This window comes from Trifolium pratense, linkage group LG2, assembly GCF_020283565.1.
Source record: "Trifolium pratense cultivar HEN17-A07 linkage group LG2, ARS_RC_1.1, whole genome shotgun sequence".
NCBI classification, from domain to species: domain Eukaryota; kingdom Viridiplantae; phylum Streptophyta; class Magnoliopsida; order Fabales; family Fabaceae; genus Trifolium; species Trifolium pratense.
In genome coordinates this window covers 45,659,930-45,674,644 of record NC_060060.1, presented here as the reverse complement: position 1 = coordinate 45,674,644, position 14,715 = coordinate 45,659,930, and the positions used below count along the sequence as shown (strand labels likewise).

General features: G+C 38.3%; 1 pseudogene; it reads left to right on the top strand.

Annotated features, from left to right (window-relative positions):
- Positions 1–14,715, top strand: part of LOC123905466 — a 29,163-nt pseudogene that overhangs the window by 8,515 nt on the left and 5,933 nt on the right.

Below are 14,715 nucleotides of genomic sequence, written 5' to 3'. Positions count from 1 at the left end.
TTCTGTTACCACGCGCGGCGTAGTTGATGGAATTGCAACCACGCGCGGCGTGATAGATCTGGCGCGCGGCGTGGTTGCTTTCTGTATATATATTTTCTGCATAATTCTGTTTTCGGGTTGGAAAATTCTGCAAAATTGATCTACATTCTGGGTTTTGGAACTTCAAGATCGCGATTCAAGACTCCAAAGGATAGCTCCAAGCACATCGAGAGCATGGATTCACAAGCCATGGCGATGAAGCGAGGAAGCGAACGAAGCACGATGAGGAGCTAAGCTCCTTTGGAGGTAGGATCTAGGATAGTTTAGGATGTAGTTCAGCTGAATGTAATCTGCAAATGTTGTAAGAATTTACTCTCTCTATAGTGTTCATCAAATGCAAATCTGTTTTTAATGCTTTACAATCCTTCATTAGTGTTGTAATGATTTCGAGTTAAGTCACGTGCGAGAGTATTGATTTAATTTCTGAACTGAATTGCATTGAGCACTCGAGTGTCTCCGGTCGAGAGATTGAGGCATAGAGTGTAGCGAACGATTGACGCGCATTAATATCATTCGTTGTAGGTAGCTTCCGCCCGAGAGATCGGGGGAGTATCGACAACGAATAGAGTGGGTTTTGACAAGAGATTGCGATTCACTAATTTGTCGATCTAGTTGTGAACACTTGAGTAGATTCCTATGATATAGTAGATTGCATGTGGTTTAGCTATAGACTAGGCGATTCCGATGATTCTACCTCGCTTTTCCATTATATCAAAGCACGTTTTCTAGCAATTCATTACTCAACATACCCCCAATTTATGTGTATTTCTTGCATAATGTCTATGAGCACTATTCGACTAGTTTGATCACACAATCCCTGTGGATCGATATTTTTATTACTACGTGGTAATTCGTTCACTTGCGAAATAATCCATCAAGATCTCAACCCCAAAAGCTAGCTCAAAGGGTGAGGTTGCCCTCACATATTTATACACTTCACATCCCGGGAACCTAAGCAACGTGGGACTTTAAACAAATTCCAACAACACAAACTACATATTCAACAAGGTGTTTGTCAATAGATAGCACATTCAATTATACCAAACTCTCAAATTATTATCAGTGTCAGTGTTGTGTCCGCAAGTGCTTGTGCTTAATAGGATAAAAATAAGTTCTTTCTTAGTTTCTCAAATTATTATCAGTGTTGATGTATCACTATCGTGTCTACTGTCTAGTGTCCATGTTAGTGCTTCATAGGATAAGAATGTTTTCTTCCATAGCTCCACTGTTGGAGCAAAGTCGATTTGGGTACTACAAAATCTAAGAAATGTTCTTCTATAGGAACTAGATTCTTATCATAAAATAATTATATTAACGCAGAACCAACTACCAGCAGAAAATAATTATTGTAAACTATTCAAAACTCTATGCGTCTAAAAGAAGAACACACGCAGTCTCTATTTATAATGAAGTTGCAATAATTACATTAAATGTCTAGGCTGTTGTAATGACTAGGAATACTAACTAATAGCCTAGGATGATGTAAAGTTAAGGAATAGTAAAAACACACTGACTTTTAACAATTATATTGCACTAACCGAGAGTTCTTTAATTTGATGAAGCATAGTTGAGTCCATAAAAGAAGAGTTAAGAACCTCAATTGTGAGTTGTTCACTATTGGTGATGCTCTTAGTGTCCGCTGGGAATCACTGCAAGAAGGCGAGTAACGTGCGTGACTACTCAAAAGCTTGAATTTGAAGCTTTACAAAATTCATGGCGACATCACATTGGTATATGAGAAACCTAGAGGGAACACATATCCAAACCGGCACTCTTTCCTTCTACATGCCAAACAATTGCTGAAATTTATGACTTCTGATTACAATTTTTCTTATGCTTCATACATGATTGCTTTGTTTTGAATTTTCTTATTGGTGTTGGCACTATGCTATTATAATATGTGTTATGTAGAGGAAAATTTAAACTATGGTGTTCTTATAATATGTTGCAAATGTGCTTTATATCACTATAATTTCTTTTGGTAATAGTGGCTATGTTCTGTGTTGATTACAGATACATGTTGGTGGAATTCACATTGGTGCTCGTTTTGATTCCAGTTATTTTAATTATGTGGTCCATGTTACTGTAGGGGCTACTAGTGGTATTGGTATTGAGACTGCCCGTGTACTTGCATTACGCGGTGTCCATGTAGTTATGGGGGTCAGGAATATGGAAGCTGGTAAGGAGATCAAGGAAGCCATATTAAGAAATAATTCAACTGCAAAAAGCTGGACCTAACTCAATGGAATCTGTGAGAAAATTCACGTCACAGTTTAACTCTCGTAGTCTTCCTTTGAATATACTTATGTAAGTTACCATGGATACTTTACTTATGAATTTTATTTATGAATGTGTTACACCAGAAGAATGTTAGATATTAAAATTTCAACATATGATGTTGTATATACTGAAAAGATCATCTTTCACTGTTCTAAGAAATAATGCAGGAATCATGGCAACACCATTCAAGCTTTCCAAAGACAATATAGAATTACAATTTGCGACAAACCATATAGGTAAAATTTGCATCTTAAATATTTGTGAATGCATACTCATGCACAAATAATATTTGATAAATCTTATAGTCTTTAGTGTGCTAAAACAATCAATACATTAAATTGTTAATTGTAGCAGAGTAAAGATACTTATATTACTACATCAGATACTTTGAAATTTATAAATTTGTATATTGGAAAATAATAACTGGTATTGTTTATAATCATTGTACCTTATTGTTTTTTTAAGAAAGTATGATATATATAAAGATCTTTCCATGTAGGTCATTTTCTTTTGAATGAGTATTTGTAGTGAATGAGTAATCACTATCAATTATAGAAAATGAAATTAAACGCATGAGAGAATTTGTAGTGAATGAAAATGAGGAAACTTCTCATAGCCACCTATTGTTGGAATGCTCTGGCTATAAATTCATTTTCATGTTTTCATTTCTATCATCAGAGTGTGAAGAAATCCTTTTGAGAGCAAATCCAAAAGAGAGGTTATCCACCATATTTGTTGGTGAGAGTTGTAATAATCAATTTGTATTATTATTCAATTAAACAGAAGAAATTCTTGTTATTCCATTGTTATTGTTATTATTATTATAGTGGGAAAAGTTTGATCCAGGGATAATCAATCATCCGCCGACCTTGTATTATAGTGGGATATGTTGATCGTTGGACAAAATAGTGAGAAGATCAGCAAGTTGAAGGATGAAATGAAGAAATATTTTGCTATGAAAGACTTGGGACCGGCAAAACATATTCTTGGTATGTCCATCCGTCGTGATCGGAAGGAGCACAAGCTGTGGCTATCACAAGAAAAATATATCGAGAAGGTGTTAGAGCGGTTTCACATGGAAAAGGCAAAACCAGTTGCTACTCCACTTGCTAGTCACTTTTGTCTTAGTTCAAAGCAGAGTCCGGCAACTGAAATTGAAAAACAGGAGATGAACAAGGTGCCATATGTTTCAGCTGTTGGAAGCTTGATGTATGCAATGGTATGCACACGAGCAGATATAACACACGCGGTTGGTGTTGTTAGTAGATTCTTGGCCAATCCAGGAAAGGAGCATTGGAATGCTGTGAAGTGGATCTTGCGATATCTCAGAGGAACTTCCAAAATGAGTTTGTGCTTTGGAAGTAGAAATCCTGAACTAATTGGCTACACAGATGCAGATATGGCGGGAGATATTGATTCTAGGAAATCAACTTCTGGATTCTTGATTACATTTTCAGGGGGAGCTATATCGTGGCAGTCTAAGCTACAAAAGTGTGTTGCTTTGTCTACCACAGAGGCAGAATTTATTGCAGCTACAGAAGCTTGCAAGGAAATGTTATGGATGAAGCGGTTCTTGCATGAATTAGGGCAAGACCAGCAGAAGTACGTCGTGCATTGTGATAGTCAAAGTGCAATCCACCTGAGCAAGAATTCAAGTTTTCACTCGAGGTCAAAACACATCGATGTGAGATATCACTGGATACGTGATATGTTAAATTCTAAGCAACTACAGCTTGAGAAAATTCACACTGATAATAATTGCTCAGATATGATGATCAAGTCTTTACCGAAGGACAAGTACGAGTTCTGCAGGAGAGCTGCTGGACTGATGGATCCCTCCACCTAAATCGGAAGGGGGAGATTGATAGTATTTCCTCTTTATGTGGAGATATAAAGAATGAGTAATCACTATCAATTATAGAAAATGAAATTAAACGCATGAGAGAATTTGTAGTGAATGAAAATGAGGAAACTTCTCATAGCCACCTATTGTTGGAATGCTCTGGCTATAAATTCATTTTCATGTTTTCATTTCTATCATCAGAGTGTGAAGAAATCCTTTTGAGAGCAAATCCAAAATAGAGGTTATCCACCATATTTGTTGGTGAGAGTTGTAATAATCAATTTGTATTATTATTCAATTAAACAGAAGAAATTCTTGTTATTCCATTGTTATTGTTATTATTATTATAGTGGGAAAAGTTTGATCCAGGGATAATCAATCATCCGCCGACCTTGTATTAGGTGTGTTTTGTGTTATCTTTCCCAACAAGTGGTATCAGAGCTTCGGCTCATCACCACACATTTTAACTTTTATTATTACAATGGACGAGTCAACCTCTGTGGGATCATCAACAATGATCAAGTTAACTTCTTCAAATTACTCCATTTGGAAACCTAGAATGGAAGACATCCTCTATTGCAAAGATTTGTATCAACCTTTGCAAAATAAAGGGACGAAGCCTACCGGAAAGTCTGATGATGACTAGAATGTCATGAATAGGAAAACTGTCGGACAGATTCGACAATGGATCGATCAAAGCGTTTTTCATCATGTTGCGCAAGAAACAGTTGCGTACACATTATGGACGAAATTAGAAGCTTTGTACGAGAGAAAGACAACCCAGAATAAAGCCTCTACTATTCGGCGATTGGTGAACCTCAAGTATAGAGAAACTAGGAGTGTTTCTGAACACTTGAGTGATTTTCAAAGATTGATAAATCAACTCACCAATATGAAGATGGTGCTTGAAGATGAATTGCAAGCATTATTGTTATTAAGTTCCTTGCTAGACAATTGGGACACGCTTGTGGTTTCATTGAGTAACTCGGCACCACAAGGTGTTCTAACATTGGACATTTTAAAAGATAGCATGTTCAATGAAGAAGCTAGAAGGAAGGAACAAGGAATGCCAACAGAGTCTGAGGCGCTTGTCACTGAGTATCGTGGAAGAAATATCCACAAGAAGTTCAATACTAGAGACAAGTCAAGGGGAAATTCTGGAGATAATTTCAGGGGTAGGTCGTGGACAAGAAAAGACGTGGAGTGTTTTTATTGTCACGAGAAAGGTCACATGAAGAAAGAATGTAGGAAGCTCAAAAGAGAGCAACAAGAAAATGGTGATGCGAGTAACATAGCCGCTACCATTTTTCAAGGCAATGAGGTAATCTTCGTTTGTGATGATGGTCATGTTAATTTGACATCACAAGATACATGTTGGGTCGTGGATTCTGGTGCATCATTCCATGTAACCTCACGAAGGGATTTCTTTTCTTCCTATACAAGCAGTGATTTTGGTTATGTGAAGATGGGGAATGATGATAAATCCAAGATTGTGGGCAAAGGAGATGTTTGCCTAGAAACAAACACTGGTTGTCGCTTAACGTTGAAAGATGTGAGACATGTTCCTGACATGCGTCTCAATCTAATATCAACAGGACTTCTAGACGAAGAAGGCTATACTAGTGTGTTTGGAGATAGTAAATGGAAGCTATCAAAAAGTTCCTTGGTAGTAGCCCGAGGCAAGAAAGTAAACACTCTTTATGTGATAGAAGCCAAAGTCAATAATGGGTGTGTTAACGCTCTCGGAGAAGACTCCTCGGTCCAGCTATGGCATAAACGGCTCGGACATATGAGTGAGAAGGGACTTCAAATCCTAGCCAAAAGAGGTATTTTGGCCGGTGTGAAAGGATTGGAAATGTCGCTTAAGCCATGTACACATTGTTTGGCTGGAAAACAACATAGAGCTTCATTTCAATATAAGGCCCCACATAGAAAGCCAAATGTTTTAGATTTGGTGCATTCTGATGTTTGTGGTCCAATGACCACTAGTACTCATGGAGGTGCAAGGTATTTTGTTACCTTTATTGATGATCACTCCAGGAAGGTTTGGGCTTATGCCCTCAAAACAAAAGATCAGGTGTTTGTTGTATTCAAACAGTTTCATGCTAGTGTTGAGAGAGAAACTGGCAAGAAGTTAAAATGTGTTCGTACTGACAATGGAGGAGTGTTTATGGGAGATTTCAAACATTACTGTATTAGTAATGGAATCCGACATGAAAGATCTGTTCCAAAAACGCCTCAGCACAATGGAGTGGCTGAGAGAATGAACAGAACTATTGTTGAAAGAGTGAGAACAATGTTATCTCATTCCAAGTTACCGAAGAGTTTTTGGGGTGAGACTCTGATGACTGCAGTTGATTTAATCAACTTATCCCCTTCAGCTCCATTGAATGGTGATGTTCCAAATAGGTTTTGGACAGGTAAAGAAGTATCCTACAATCACTTGAAGGTGTTCGGTTGTAGAGCGTTTGTTCATGTTCCAAAAGATGAAAGATCGAAACTCGACTCAAAGTCGAAGGAGTGCATCTTCTTGGGATATGGAAATGAAGAATTCGGGTACCGTTTATGGGATCCTGTAGAGAAGAAGATTATTAGAAGCAGAGATGTTGTCTTCTTGGAAGACCAGAATATTGAAGATATTCAGAAGGGAGTCAAGCCTGTTATTTCTAGAGAACATCCAGTCAACTTGGATCCAGTTCCCCCTCTAGAGCATTACGGGGGAGATGAAATAAAAGATATTGGAGAAGCAGAAAATGAACCTCCAATTGGTAATGATCCAAATGAAGAAGTAACAGATGGTAATGGAAGCAACAATCATAATGAAGATATGATTGAAGACTCTAATGATGAAGAACAAGTTCCCCAATTGAGAAGATCATCTAGGATACCTAAACCTCAAACCAAATATCCTGCAACAGAATTTGTGTTACTCACTGATGCGGGAGAACCAGAGTGTTATGAAGAAGCTTTGATGGATAATCACAAAGAAGAATGGTTGAAAGCCATGCAAGAAGAAATGCAATCCTTGCATGAGAACCTGACATATAAGTTGGTAGCTTTACCGAAAGGTAAAAGAGCACTCAAAAACAAATGGGTGTACAAGTTGAAGACTGAGGAAAATAACTCACGACCTAGATACAAGGCGAGGTTAGTCGTGAAAGGCTTCAGTCAAAAGAAAGGCATAGACTTTGAAGAGATTTTTTCACCTGTGGTCAAGATGTCATCGATTCGGGTAGTGCTTGGTTTGGCTGCAAGTTTGGATCTAGATGTGGAGCAGCTAGATGTGAAGACTGCATTTCTTCATGGTGATTTAGAAGAAGAAATTTACATGGAGCAGCCAGAGGGATTCAAAGTCAAAGGCAAAGAAAACTTGGTATGTCAGTTGAAAAAGAGTTTATACGGACTTAAGCAGGCACCGCGTCAATGGTATAAGAAGTTTGATTCCTTCATGATTGATCATGGATATCGAAGGACGAATTCTGACCATTGTGTGTTTGTGAAGAGATTTCTTGATGGTGAGTTCATCATACTTCTCTTGTATGTTGACGATATGTTGATCGTTGGACAAAATAGTGAGAAGATCAGCAAGTTGAAGGATGAAATGAAGAAATATTTTGCTATGAAAGACTTGGGACCGGCAAAACATATTCTTGGTATGTCCATCCGTCGTGATCGGAAGGAGCACAAGATGTGGCTATCACAAGAAAAATATATCGAGAAGGTGTTAGAGCGGTTTCACATGGAAAAGGCAAAACCAGTTGCTACTCCACTTGCTAGTCACTTTTGTCTTAGTTCAAAGCAGAGTCCGGCAACTGAAATTGAAAAACAGGAGATGAACAAGGTGCCATATGTTTCAGCTGTTGGAAGCTTGATGTATGCAATGGTATGCACACGAGCAGATATAACACACGCGGTTGGTGTTGTTAGTAGATTCTTGGCCAATCCAGGAAAGAAGCATTGGAATGCTGTGAAGTGGATCTTGCGATATCTCAGAGGAACTTCCAAAATGAGTTTGTGCTTTGGAAGTAGAAATCCTGAACTAATTGGCTACACAGATGCAGATATGGCGGGAGATATTGATTCTAGGAAATCAACTTCTGGATTCTTGATTACATTTTCAGGGGGAGCTGTATCGTGGCAGTCTAAGCTACAAAAGTGTGTTGCTTTGTCTACCACAGAGGCAGAATTTATTGCAGCTACAGAAGCTTGCAAGGAAATGTTATGGATGAAGCGGTTCTTGCATGAATTAGGGCAAGACTAGCAGAAGTACGTCGTGCATTGTGATAGTCAAAGTGCAATCCACCTGAGCAAGAATTCAAGTTTTCACTCGAGGTCAAAACACATCGATGTGAGATATCACTGGATACGTGATATGTTAAATTCTAAGCAACTACAGCTTGAGAAAATTCACACTGATAATAATTGCTCAGATATGATGATCAAGTCTTTACCGAAGGACAAGTACGAGTTCTGCAAGAGAGCTGCTGGACTGATGGATCCCTCCACCTAAATCGGAAGGGGGAGATTGATAGTATTTCCTCTTTATGTGGAGATATAAAGAATGAGTAATCACTATCAATTATAGAAAATGAAATTAAACGCATGAGAGAATTTGTAGTGAATGAAAATGAGGAAACTTCTCATAGCCACCTATTGTTGGAATGCTCTGGCTATAAATTCATTTTCATGTTTTCATTTCTATCATCAGAGTGTGAAGAAATCCTTTTGAGAGCAAATCCAAAAGAGAGGTTATCCACCATATTTGTTGGTGAGAGTTGTAATAATCAATTTGTATTATTATTCAATTAAACAGAAGAAATTCTTGTTATTCCATTGTGTTGGGTTTTTGTAAGTTGGCTACATTTTGCAAAAACATATTTTAGCCAAGTGTTGAGACGAATGTGCTGACCCCAAGTGTTGTGACAAATGTTGGGACACTTTGGAACAACACCTGACTCTGTATCGTGCGCGCCAGCTAGCGGGTTTAAATTTCTACTCAATCTTTTGAAGATCTGTTTGAAGAATTGTTTCAAGGTTTCTTACAGAGGAAGGCGCACGTGTTTAATGTGTTTCATGAGGCAGCCAAACCCTAGTTTTATTTTCCAAAGGAATTATATTTTTGGAAAATATATTTTTGCGTTTCAAAAATATAACTATTGTTTTCAAAAATATATCACAGCTGCCGCAATTCTAGAAGCCCTAATTTTGTCTTGAAGCCCAAGTCGTTCTACTACTATAAATACGAAGGCAAGCATATGGTTTCAAGCATCTAAAATCGAGTCTTACAAAGCGTGAGTTTTAGGGATTTTAGAGTGTTAATTGTGAGCCTTTCTTGTGTCTCATTGATGCAAGCTTAGGACCTGAGTGTTATTGAGTTGTAAGTGTGAACTTCTCCTAAGCTTTGAAGTACGGAGATTGTTCTATTGTGTTGTGTGGTTTACTCGCAAGCTTTTAAGCAAGAGTGAATCCTAGTTTCTTAGGAGTGTGTCTCCACCTGTTGTGATTGTTGAATTGAATAACAACGCTGTCTGTGTTGTTAAGGTGGGAATTGGGACGGGGTCTCATATCTAGGAGTTCCTAGGTAGAAGTGTCATTGGGTAGTGATTAAGTGAGAAGTTGTAAACGGGTGAGTTTAGCTTTGAAGTAATACTGCTGATAGTGGACTTCATTCCTGGATTGGTATCCCCCAGAGTAGGCTTTAGGCTGAACTGGGTTAACAACTCTCGTGTGTTATTTACTTTACTGTTTGTATTGTTTTATGTTATTTGCTCTGTTTATAGACAAGTGTTGGCGCACCAGTAACAACATCTGTCTACAACAGACAAGTGTTGCTACACCTTGAGCAACACCTGTCCACTGTGTGCCAGGAATTTCAATTGGCATCAGAGCAGGCACCCTGTTCTGAATTTTAGGGTGAGCTCCAGGGAAATCGTTTCTGGCAAGGATGGACAAAGAAGGAGGTTTTGTTACCAGACCACCTCTTTTGGTTGGCACTTCAAACTATGACTATTGGAAGTCCCGCATGATGGCCTTCCTAAAACAAATTGATAGCAAGACATGGAAGGCAATTCTGAGCGGATGGACTCCACTTGTGAAGATGGACAAAGATGGTAAACCAACTCTTGAGTTGAAATCTGCTGAAGAATGGTCCAAAGAAGAGGTTGAGCTTGCTCTTGCAAACTCAAAAGCATTATATGCACTATATAATGGTGTTGACAAGCACATATTCAGACTCATCAAAAAGTGTGTCTGTGCTAAGGAAGCTTGGACAATTCTTGAGACTGTTCATGAAGGTACCTCTAAAGTGAAGCTGTCTAAGCTACAACTCCTAACAACTAAGTTTGAGAATCTAAGAATGAATGATGATGAAACCATTCAGGATTTTCACATGACCATACTTGATTTTGACAATCAATTTGATGCCTTGGGTGAAAAGATACCTGAAGAAAAGCTGGTAAGAAAAATGCTTAGGTCTCTACCTAAGAAGTTTGACATGAAAGTCACAGCTATAGAGGAAGCAAAGGATATCACAGATATGAAGCTAGATGAACTGGTTGGTTCTCTACAAACCTATGAGGTAGCTATAAATGAAAAGATGGATAAGAAAAACAAAAGCATTGCTTTTGTCTCAAATGCTGAGGAAGAAGATCAACAGAGTGACACAGAGTCTGAACACAGCATCTCTGATGCAATGGTTCTTTTGGGAAAACAATTTAATAAAGTGCTAAAGAGAATGGACAAACGCTCTAAGACAGGTGCAGCTGACATTGGTCGCAACACTTACAGGAATTTCAGAAAACCTGTAACAGATGAGAAATCAGCTCCAAATAAAGGTGTTCAATGCCATGAATGTGAAGGGTATGGTCACATTAGAAGTGAATGTGGAACCTTCCTGAAGAAACAGAAGAAGGGGTTGACTGTAACTTGGTCAGATGAAGATTCTGAGGGAGAAGCTGATACTGCAAAGGCTATACATGTATTGACAAGTGTTTGCACATCTGACACTGAATCATGGGAAGAAGAACTGACCTTTGATGAACTTGCTGAATCGTATAAAAAGCTGTGTCTAAAGAGTGCAGAAGTTTGCAGAGTCTCTGAAGAGCAAAAAGAAACAATCACTAAGCTACAAACTGAGAGAGCTGCTAATCTGTCTAGAATCTCTGAATTTAGTACTAAATGGGAAGATAGTTTAAAGATCATTGAGGAACAAAAGGCAACTATCATCAACTTAGAAGCAGACAAGATTAAACAACTGACTGAGATAGCCCATCTGAATGAAGAGGTAACTGAATTAAACTCTCATCTTGAGAATTTAAAGAAGCATGTTCTTAGGCTATTCAAAGGAAGTGATCTAGATGAAATCCTGGAAACTTTGCCTGCTCCTAGTAGATCCAAAACAGGCATTGGGTACGAGTACAAAAAAGTTAATAGGATCATGGATTACAACAAAGAAGGGAAATATATGCCTGAGATAAGTAAACAACCTTCTCCAAAAATGCATGACAGGATGTCGCCACACCTGACTCCTAGACAGCAGAGACAAGTGTCACCACATGTGGCACCACATCAGCAAAGATGGCAGAGACCTAGATTTATACCTAGACCTAGAAGCAGGTACCACTCATGGAGATGTCACCACTGTGGAAGAAAGGGGCACATAAGGCCTTACTGCTACAAATTGTATGGTTATCCAAGTGAAGTTCCTCAAGAGTCTGATCCATCCATTACTAAAACAAGGATGGAATGGAAGCAAAAAGATGATGCAATCAATACCAAGGAGTATACAGCTGAAAGCAGTAGGAAAAGTTTGATTGCCCATACGTCTCTCAGAGCCTCATCAAAAGAAGATTGGTACTTTGATAGTGGTTGTTCCAGACACATGACTGGTGTTGAAAAATATTTAAAGGAAGTAAAATCCTATGCCACAAGTTTTGTGACATTTGGAGATGGAGCAAAAGGGGAAATCAAAGGTATTGGAAGACTGATTGACCATGGTCTACCAAAACTTGAAAATGTTCTCCTTGTAAAAGGACTAACTGCCAATCTAATCAGTATAAGCCAACTATGTGATCAAGGCATGAAAGTCAACTTTACAAAAAAAGAATGTCTGGTCAGCAATAATGAAGGAGACATCCTTATGAGGGGTGTTAGATCAAAAGACAACTGCTACTTGTGGATCCCTCTTGAAGAAGCTAATGTATCTACATGTCTCTTAACTAAAAATGAAGAGGTTAAGCTGTGGCATCAAAAATTAGGACACCTTAACCTGAAGAGCATGAAGAGAGTCATATCAGAAGAAGCTGTCAGAGGACTACCAAGCTTACAGATACAGGAAGGCAATATCTGTGGTGAATGTCAGATTGGGAAGCAAACCAAAGTGTCGCACCAAAAGTTGCAACACTTGTCCACCTCTAGAGTTCTTGAGTTACTACATATGGATCTGATGGGGCCCATACAAGTTGAGAGTCTTGGAGGTAAGAAATATGTTCTTGTTATTGTTGATGACTTCTCTAGATATACTTGGGTAAATTTCATTAGGGAAAAATCTGAGACTTTTGAAGAATTCAAAAATCTTTGTTTACAACTTCAACAAGAGAAAGACTGTGGTATTGTAAGAATCAGAAGTGACCATGGTAAGGAGTTTGAAAACTCTAAATTTGCTGATTTTTGTGCTGCTGAAGGAATAATTCATGAATTTTCTTCACCAATTACACCTTAACAAAATGGTGTGGTTGAAAGAAAGAATAGAACCTTACAGGAATCTGCTAGAGTAATGTTGCATGCCAAAAATGTTCCTTACAAGTTCTGGGCTGAAGCCATGAATATAGCATGTTACATTCACAATAGAGTAACATTAAGAAAATGTACTGCTACAACACTGTATGAACTATGGAAGTATAGGAAGCCTACTGTGAAATATTTCCATGTGTTTGGGTCAAAATGTTATATTTTGGCAGATAGAGAACCTAGGAGAAAATTGGACCCCAAAAGTGATGAGGGGATATTTTTAGGTTACTCAACCAACAGCAGAGCCTACAGGGTTTTTAACTCCAGAACAAGAACTATGATGGAATCAATTAATGTTGTTGTTGATGATAGTGATACAACAAGTGCAGATCCAGCTGAAGAGACAGATGTCATAACACCTGTCCCAACACCTGATGATGATCAAACTGAACCTGAACCTGATCAACATTCTGAATCTACTACAGAGGTTCCTAGACCAAACAAGGGACCATCTACTAGAACACAGAAGAATCATCCTCTGGAACTTGTTATTGGAAATCCAAATCAAGGAATTGCAACAAGAAGATCAAAAGAAGCAATCTCCAATTCATGTTTCATATCAAAGATTGAACCAAAGAATGTTAAAGAAGCTTTGACTGATGAATACTGGATCAATGCTATGCAGGATGAACTAACTCAGTTCAAAAGAAGTGAGGTATGGGATCTAGTACCTAGACCAGATGGTATAAATGTTATTGGTACAAAGTGGGTGTACAAGAACAAAACTGATGAAAATGGTGACATTACTAGAAATAAAGCCAGACTTGTAGCACAAGGATACACCCAGATAGAAGGAGTAGACTTTGATGAAACTTTTGCTCCAGTTGCTCGCTTGGAGTCCATAAGATTACTCTTGGCTGTGGCATGCATTTTAAAATTCAAGCTATATCAAATGGATGTAAAAAGTGCATTCCTAAATGGCTATCTAAATGAAGAGGTATATGTTGAACAACCAAAAGGGTTTGTAGATCCAAGCTTTCCTAACCATGTTTACAAACTAAAGAAAGCACTCTATGGATTGAAACAAGCCCCTAGAGCATGGTATGAAAGACTGACTGAATTCCTTGTCAGCCATGGATACAAGAAGGGTGGTAATGATAAAACCCCGTTTGTAAGAGAAGAGAAAGGGAAGTTAATGATAGCTCAGATATATGTGGATGATATTGTATTTGGTGGAATGTCGCGACAAATGGTGGAACATTTTGTGCATCAAATGCAATCTGAATTTGAAATGAGTCTTGTAGGAGAGCTAACCTATTTTTTAGGTCTTCAGGTCAAACAAATGGAAGACACCATATTTATCTCTCAAGAAAAATATGCAAGAAACATTGTGAAGAAATTTGGAATGGAAGGTGGTAGTCACAAAAGGACACCTGCACCTACACACTTGAAGCTTACCAAAGATGAGAAAGGGATTGATGTGGATCAAAGTCTCTACAGAAGTATGATTGGGAGCTTGCTATATCTCACAGCTAGCAGGCCTGATATCATGTTTGCAGTAGGTGTTTGTGCTAGATACCAATCTGAACCCAAGATGAGTCATCTGACTCAAGTAAAGAGGATCTTCAAATATGTCAATGGAACATGTGGCTATGGAATTTTATACACTCATGGTAATGATTCTACCTTAATTGGATATTGTGATGCAGATTGGGCTGGAAGTGCTGATGATAGAAAGAGCACCTCTGGTGCATGTTTCTTCTTGGGAAACAATCTAGTATCTTGGTTTAGTAAGAAGCAGAATAGTGTGTCTCTATCAACAGCTG